This window comes from Sorex fumeus, unplaced genomic scaffold (genome assembly GCF_029834395.1).
Source record: "Sorex fumeus unplaced genomic scaffold, SorFum_2.1 ptg000010l, whole genome shotgun sequence".
Classification (NCBI taxonomy): Eukaryota; Metazoa; Chordata; class Mammalia; order Eulipotyphla; family Soricidae; genus Sorex; species Sorex fumeus.
This window is the reverse complement of record NW_026606067.1, coordinates 25,614,842-25,622,960: the sequence shown is the minus strand read 5'-3', so window position 1 is coordinate 25,622,960 and position 8,119 is coordinate 25,614,842. Positions and strand designations below refer to the sequence as shown.

The following is an 8,119-nucleotide window of genomic DNA, read 5'->3' as shown; positions in this document are numbered from 1 at the left end:
ATGCAGGTGCGTGTTGTCAGTGGGCAAATTGTTACAGCAGGCTGGTCACCATGACCTTACATTCGGTAGACTGGGAACTCCTGCAGGGACGATTAGAGATCGCCCCAAAGCCTCCATCTCGCCCCAGAGAGCCCAGCAAGCTACCAAGAGTATCCAGCCCACACGGCAGAGACTGGCAAGCCACCTGTGACGTAACAAATATGCCCAACAGTAGCTAAAATGGGTCTCATTTCCCTAACCCTGAAGGAGTCTCCAGCTGAGTTGGGAGAATGAGAGGGCTCGTACTAAGCAGACGATGTGTACAGCAACAGGCAGGAAAGCGCGCCTAGAGCAGCTGGCCACTAAGGCGGCTCACAAGTGTGCCAGCCATGGGCGGCATGAAGAAGCTGCAACGCTACCAGTCCGACACCGTGTCGCTATGCGAGATCCGCCAGCTGCCATTCAAGCGACTCACGTGTAGGACTTCAAGACCAACCTGCACTCCCAGAGCTCGGCTGTCATGGCACTGCAGGAGGCATGCGAGGCCTACCGGGCGGGGCTCTTTGAGGATACCAACCTCTGCGTATTCCCCACCAAGCAAGACACAATTATGCCCAAGGACATCTAGCTGGTGTGCCGCATCCACGGAGAGAGAGCATAAATTTTACAATGCTAAAATCTCTGGGCTGGCGCACACGCTAAGGGAAAAGGCAGCTCAGATAGAGAAGGGAGCACCAAATAAAGGGTGTTGGGATGTTCCTCTCAGGATGGGAAATGTGTTATGAGAGTAGACTATAGACCCAACAAGATTGCCACTCAATGCCTCTCTTGCAAATCACAGCAGTCAAAAGGAGAAAGATAACAAAAGGGAATGCCCTGCCACAGAGGCAGGATGGGATGGGGGGGTCTGAGGGTGTGGGAGGGATACTGGGATCGTTGGTGGTGGAGAATGGGCACTGGTGGAGGGATGGGTACTCGAACATTGTATAACTGAAACCCAAGCAAAAACATTTGTAAGTCTACAACTGTACCTCATGATGTTTCACTAATAAAAATTTAAGAAAAAAATAAATAAAATCTCTGGGCTGGGACAAATGGAGACACTACTGGTGCCCGCTTGAGTAATGGATGATTAATGGGATAACAGTGACAGTGAGGTAATGAATGTTTCCTGCAAATTCAGAAGAAAATACGGAATGGTATGAAGAAGAAAACTCTAATCTTGGAGAAACTACTTAATGTTTTTTACATTTTATGCAGGCTGGAGCGATAGCACAGCGAGTAGGGTGTTTGCCTTGCACGCGGCCGACATGGCCAACCCGAGTTTGGTTCTTCCACCGCTCTCGGAGAGCCCAGCAAGCTACCGAGAGTATCTCGCCCGCACGGCAAAGCCTGGCAAGCTACCTGTGGCATATTCAATATGCCAAACACAGTAACAAGTCTCACAATGTTACTGGGCCCGCTCGAGCAAATCGATGAACAACGGGAGGACAGTGACAGTGACATTTTATGCCAAAACTCCTTCCTTCCTTACTTCCTTCCTCCCTCCCTCCCTCCCTCCCTCCCTCCCTCCCTCCCTTCCTTCCTTCCTTCCTTCCTTCCTTCCTTCCTTCCTTCCTCCCTTCCATCCTTCCTTCCTCCCTCCCTCCCTCACACCATCTCGGCTTCCCTCACTTTCTTCCTATGCTCATATTGTCAGTTTTCGTCGACTATTATCTCATTCACGGTTAGAAACTTTCATTTTGTTCTTAAACTCTTGGCACATGCATTTCTTCACGTTACTGAACCGCTTTGGAATTGACTCCTAAGCGCACAGTCCTATACCTGGTCGGCGCGTCCGCATTTGACCTTTCTTATACTTCAGATGTTTCTCTGTTGCATTGATGCAAACTCGCCTGCCAGTCCCTGTCCACGGCGGTGCCCATGTCCGTGGGTGTCTGTGGGGTTGGGGCAGCGGCCAGGCCCGCTACAGCAGAGAAGGGTAAAGCAAACGGCATGGCTCTTTCCTGCCCGCAGGTGGCGCTGCTGCCCCGCGGATTCTCCTCCCGCCGGGCCAGGAGCGCTCAAGTGGGGCTCAGCTCGGCTTGGGTGGGGGCTCCGTCAGTTGCATCCTGCCACTCTGGGCTGCCTGTTTGGCTGCCGACCTGGCTCTGCCTCACAGGGAACAAAGAGGGCATGAGAAGGAGCTTTATCTCTGGTGCTTGTGCAAAGCGATTCCGTAACTTTTTTTTTTTTTCTTTTTGAGTCACACCTGGCTCTGGACTCAGGAGTTACTCCTGGCGGTGCTCAGGGGACCATATGGGAAGCTGGGAATCGAACCCGGGTCGGCCGCGTGCAAGGCAAACGCCCTACCCGCTGTGCTATCTCTCCAGCCCCGCGATTCCGTAACTTTGGGAATAAAGGCTGGCAGGGCAGAGAGAGAGGACAGGGCAACGCACTCTCCTGGCTCAGGGACTATCTGGGGTCCCGGGGATAGAACCCAGGACGGCTGTGTGTGAGGCAAACGCCCTCCGCACTGCCCTCTCGCTGTCCCAAGGCCCATTGCTTCAGGGGAACACTGAGGTTGCAGCCCCACAGACGGAGGTGGCAGGGCGAGATGTCCAGCCCGGCTCTGTCTGCCTGGGAATCGAACCCAGGCCCTCGGGGCTAGCTGGGAATGAGCAGGTCTCAGAGAATCTGCTTTTAGCCATCTCCCAGGGAGGGGTTCAAATGCAGCCCTAGGGGATGTCAGAGCACAGCGGGGAGGGTGCTCACCTGCACACGGCGGACCCAAGTTCCATCTGGGCACCCCATACAGTCCCCCGAGCCCACCAGGAGCGATCCCTGAGAACACAGCCAGGATTCATCCCTGAGCACTGCAGGGTGTGGCCCAGAAACCAAAGAAGAAAGAAAGAGATCAAATGTAAATCCTAGAGCTGGGTATTTCCTGACCGGGGGCTGGGGTGCACCTGGGACTCTGCATTTTGAAGCCTAGAGAACTTCCAAGCACCGAAGAGGAGCAAAACAGAGCGTGGACGCGGCCCCCGAGCCCGTTTCCTGGCCTAGAGAAGGGGGTGCTTAATGAAGCTTTTTCTTAATTCTGATTTTTGTTTCGAGGCCACACCCCACGGTGCTCAGGGTCACTCCTGGAAGTGGACCTTATGTGGTGCCCGGGCTCGAACCCAGGCCTGCTGCATGCCAGGATGCTGGGGATTGATCCCGGGTCAGTCGTGTGCAAGGCAAATGCCCTCCCCACTGTACTATCACTCCAGCCTGGGAATTTCCATTTCTCCACATTCTCGCCAATACATGTCATAGTCTGTTGGTTTAGATTAGAGTTATCCTAATAGGCGAGAAATAGTACATTATTGTGTCTTTGGGATTTACTAATTAATGGCTGATGTTGTTGAGTACTTTTAAGTGCTTATTAGCTTGATCTTCATGGAGCTAATTTTTCTTTTTTTAGATTTTTTTATAAATTGAATCACTGTGAGATAAACCCTTACAAAGTTGTTCATGATTTTAAAGTAAAAAAATAGGAGACTAACATCCAAGAGTAGCTGAGATAAGTACCAGGAGGTTTACTCCATGGCTTGGAGGCCAGCCTCCCATGCTAGGGGAAAAGGCAACTCACATAGAGAAGGGAGCACCAAATAAAGGGTGTTGGGTGGATCCACCCAAGATGGGAGAAGCATGCTGAAAGTGGACTATAGACCAAACATGATTTCCACTCAATGTCTCTTTCGCAAACCACAACACCCAAAAGAAGAGAGAGAGAACAAAAGGGAATACCCTGCCACAGAGGCAGGGTGGGATGGGGGGATGGGGTGGTGGGAGAGATACTGGGATCCGTGGTGGTGGAAAATGGGCATTGGTGGAGGGACTGGTGTTTGATCATTGTATAACTGAAACCCAAGCACAAAAATTTGTAAATCTACAACTGTACCTCATGGTGTTTCACTGTCACTGTCACTGTCCTCCTGTTGTTCATCGATTTGCTGGAGCGGGCCCAGTAACGTCTCCATTGTGACAATTGTTATTGTGTTTGTCATATCGAATATGTCACAGGTAGCTTGCCAGACTTTGTTGTGTGGGCGAGATACTCTCGGTAGCTTGCCGGGCTCTCCAAGAGGGGTGGAGGAATCGAACTCGGGTCGGCCATACTGGCCGCTTGCAAGGCAAACGCCCTACCCTCTGTGCTATCGCTCCAGTCCGGCGTTTCACTAATAAAAAAAATTTTTTTTTTTTTTACAAAAAAGCTATTCATGATTAGATTTCAGTCACACAATGTTCCGATGCCCATCCCTCCACAGTGTACATTCCCCAGCACCAGTGTCCCCAAGGTTCCCTCCCATCACCCCCCACATCCCCCACTCCAGCCTGCCTCTATGGCTGGGACTTTTCTTCTCTGTCTCTGTCTCTCTCCCTTTCTCTCTCTGCCCACTTTTTCACTGATGTGTTATGAACCGAGTTGTTCAAGCTCCTTAGGGATTTGCATATGGCTCAGGACTTGGCACACCCGTAACTTGAGACAAACTTCCCTCTTTTGTGCTGTCTTTTTCTCTTTTGTGTGGCCAGCCTTTTGGTTCTCCATTTAGTATGGCATTCAGGAGATGCACACATTTTACATATGTGCCATAAATACGGTGTATTAACACAGTTGCCATCTACACAGGCCTATCATTTAACATCTGAAGGTGGTTTTGTGTCCTCTTGGCCCTAGCTTTATTGAGGTAGAATGGACCCCAGCATCGTGTGAATTTTGCTTGTTTGGGGACCAGACCTAGTGATGCTCAGGGCTACTCCTAGCTCTGTGCTCAGGAATCAGTCCTGGTGGTGCTCAGGGGACCACATCGGATTTTGAGGACTGAACCTGGGCTGGCTGCATGTAAGACGAGGGCCCTGCCCAATGTCCTATCTCTCTGACCCCAGCATTGTGTGAACTTAAGGTGTGTGATGTGACAACTTAGCCCATGTTTATTCTGAAATAATCAGCTTGTGGCTTGTTGTTTGTTTAAAGCTAGCATCTCGTGACTAGCAATCAATTTGTGCAGATTTCCTGATTCTTTGTAATTCAGTGGCATATTGTATGTTTCTAGGAATCTATCCATTCCTTCTAGGTTGTTGGATGATGACTCAGGGTAGACCTCATAATATTCCAGATGATCAGTCGTCATGTTTGCTCTCTCTTCTGATTTTGAGCCCCCCTTTTCCTTTGAGTAAATCTAGCTAGGGGCTGGAATAATAATTGTACAGCAGGTAGGAAGTTTGCCTTGCATGAGGCCGACCTAGGTTCGATTCCCAGCATCCCATATGGTTCCTGAGCACTGCCAGGAGTAATTTCTGAGTGTAGAGCCAGGAGTAACCCTTGAACACTGCTGGGTGTGACCCAAAAACCAAAAAACAAATAAATCTAACTAAAGGTTTGCTCTTATATTAAATACTCAGTTTCCTTTCTATGTTTTGTCTCTATTCAGTTATTTTTTTGATTATTGTATTTGTGAGCACGCGATAGGGACAAATGGAGACGTTACTGGCGCCCGCTCGAGCAAATCGACGACTAACGGGAAGTTAAGTGATTAAGTGAAGTGATTGTATTTGTAGCTTCCTTCCTCCTATTAACTTTGAACTTAGTTTGTTTTCTATTTCTTTTATCCAAGATTATTTGTTTCATTTTATTTGGGGACCACACCCAGCGGTGCTCAGGGCTTACTCCTGCCTCTGTGCTCAGGAATCACCCCCTGGTGGGCTTGCAAGGCAGGTGCCCTACCTGCTGTACTATCACTCCAGGCCCTTTTAAGGATTTTTTTATTTGGTTTGTAGCCACACCCAATGTTGCTCTGGGCTTACTCCTGACTATGCTCAGAGATCTCTCCTGGAAGGTCTCAGAGGAACCTATGTTGTGCCATGGATCAAACCCGGGTCGACCATGTGCAAGGCAAGCTCTCTACCTGCCGGACTATCTCCCCATCCCTGCATATACATGTTCGAGTCTTCTATCCTTCTTATTAATTTCTGTTCTATATTGTTGTTATTTTCTGGACTTTTCTCCATGGACATTGCATGCTGTGTCACTGTGCGGTCAGCGTCCCGATGGGAGGACGGGATCTCAGGATTCCTGTGTTGTCGTAGTGGTCTCTATAAAAGTCTTTGTTTAAATGATGCATTTACAGGAAAAATGTTACCATCAAAAAAGCAGAGAGAAGAAAATCACTCCAACTATTGCCAGTACCTGAATCACTGGGCGTATCTTGCTAGAATATTTCCTCTGCATTTTAACATAGTTATGTCCATACTGTTATGCAGAACTTGCTTGTTCCTGCTTTTGAAACTTTGTCATGGCATAAACTTTACCATGTTATAGCAGTTACTCATAATACTTAATTGGAGCGTATTGAAAGGAAAGCATAATATTCTGTATGAGTGAGGGATAGCTTTCATATTCACAGCCTATTTGTGTCATAAAACATCACTTTACATGGACTGGACAGGTTTATGCATTTATGCGATTTGATGACTAGAAGCTGGAGAGTTTGTCTAGTGGGTAAGGCGCTTGCTCTACATGCAGCTGACTTGGAATCAATCCCTGGCAGCACATATGGTTTCTGGAACAGCACCAGGAGTGATCCCTGAGCACAGAGCCAGGAGTAAGCCCTGAGCACCACCGGGTGTGGCCCAAAGACAAAAAAAGAAAGAAGGAAAGAAAGAAACAAAGGAAGAAAGAGAGACAGAGTAGAAGGGGCTGAGGGGTAGGGGAGCCGGAAGCCATTGGTCAAAGTGGACCCAGTTGCAGTTCTGAGCTGAGTAAGTTCCAAGAACCTGAACCCCAGCACGGCGCCTAGTCAACAGGGCTAAGTGGTCGGTTTGCAAGTTGCTAGGAGCTTCCATGATAAATCTGCTCACCATGGCAACAGAACAACAAACTGCTAATTATGTGCTGCGAAGAATGTGCAAAGGAACCTTTTTGTGGTAAACATTTCCTGCTGCATCCGCGTGTCAAACGATCACAGGGAGCCCCTTCGGCTCCATGCCAAGCAGAGTCCAGCTGCAGGGATGCGGGGATGCGGGATGCGGGGATGAAGGATGGGGCGGGGAATGAAGGATGCGGGGCACTTCTCCCGGCCCTTCCGCGCCGTCACCACCAGGCGGCGCTCCCAGCGCAGGACCTGGGTCTCTTTTGTTCCAAATCCACTGACAATGCAGACACAGGGACCCTTTCTGAGATGCTCCAAGTGCAAACAAGAGTGCCCGTGGTGTTTCTGTTCTAAGACAGTGCTAAAGGAGCAGGCGGGCCTCTCTCTCCTGACCCTCTGTCTCTCCCCTTCTCTCCCTCCTCCTCTCCCTCCTCCTTCCCCCGGGCTTGGGTTCTGCCCCAGCCAGCCTGGGCTCTGTGTTGACTCCGGAGTGAGCTGAATGCCAGGCAATGGGTCTCACCCACACACAGATGGCTCCACTGCTGGGTGACCTGTCAAGGACCTCACGTCAAATTCAGAAAAATCAGAGATTTGGACAAGAAGGACTTGGGAAGTTTGAAGACTCATGAATCCTGAGGGTTTATTTTTGGAGAGAAGTGGGGGATTCAAACTGATGTTTGCCAAAGAGAACGGGCACATGTTTAAGCGCTGGGGGGCAGAGTGGGGTGGGGGTGGTGGTGGAGGGGGGTGGGCTCCATTTCTAGATTGTTCTAGAGGCAGATTCCCCGGACCAAGATCCCCCTCCTGGTCTGGGCCAGCAGTGTCCTAAGCAGAATGACAGGGCCCAGGCTCAGAGTGGGCGGGGCCACACCCAGCGGCCTGTCATCACCCGTTTGCTGTGTGTGAGACACTCACAGCAGACAAATCACGCCCACTTGTTTCCATCTGTCCCTGTGGACAGGGCCGAAGGGAGCTGGCTGCGTGTCAGGGGACAAGGAGAATGGTGCCACTGTCCCCGCTGTGGGGGCGGGGAGGGAGGGAGCCGGCCCTCATGACACTGGTCTGCAGGGGAGACTTGTTAATGGTCCTGCCTGGGGCTGTCTGAGTTTCTTTAATGATGGGCCGGCCCCAAGTCTCCACCAGGGCTTGTGGGTTCTGAGCACTGAGCTCAGGGTGAGAAGCAGTTAAACGCCTCCCAAAGGCGTGGCCCAGTGCTCAGTGGCTGGAAAGTGCCAATTAACAGCCGT

At 50.4% G+C, this 8,119-nt stretch overlaps 1 pseudogene; it reads left to right on the top strand.

Annotated features, from left to right (window-relative positions):
- Positions 1–607, top strand: LOC130019951 (histone H3.3C-like; annotated as a pseudogene).
- Positions 608–8,119: the final 7,512 nt, after the last annotated feature.